Here is a 404-nt window from a genome sequence, read left to right as displayed (position 1 = left end):
GAAAAAAAAATCTCCGACTAATAATACGCAAAACCACCAATAAATATTGATGAAAAAATACTCAGCGCAACTCCCTCAACCCTCAGCAAAATTATCAAGTCTCTCAGACTGGTCCAAGGGGGTGCTAGGGGGTGGAAAAATGAAATTTTCGCGTTTTTCGGGAGAAAAAAAAATCTCCGACTAATAATACGCAAAACCACTAATAAATATTGATGAAAAAATACTCAGCGCAAATCCCTCATTCAAACCCCAGGAAAATCATCAAGTCTCTTAGATTGGTCCAAGAGGGTGCTAGTCCCGACTAATAATACGCAAAACCACCAATAAATATTGATGAAAAAATACTCAGCGCAACTCCCTCAACCCTCAGCAAAATTATCAAGTCTCTCAGACTGGTCCAAGGG

This window comes from Diachasma alloeum, unplaced genomic scaffold (assembly GCF_001412515.2).
Source record: "Diachasma alloeum isolate Michigan unplaced genomic scaffold, Dall2.0 Dall_scaffold_00728, whole genome shotgun sequence".
NCBI lineage: Eukaryota > Metazoa > Arthropoda > Insecta > Hymenoptera > Braconidae > Diachasma > Diachasma alloeum.
This window is presented reverse-complemented; position numbering follows the sequence as displayed.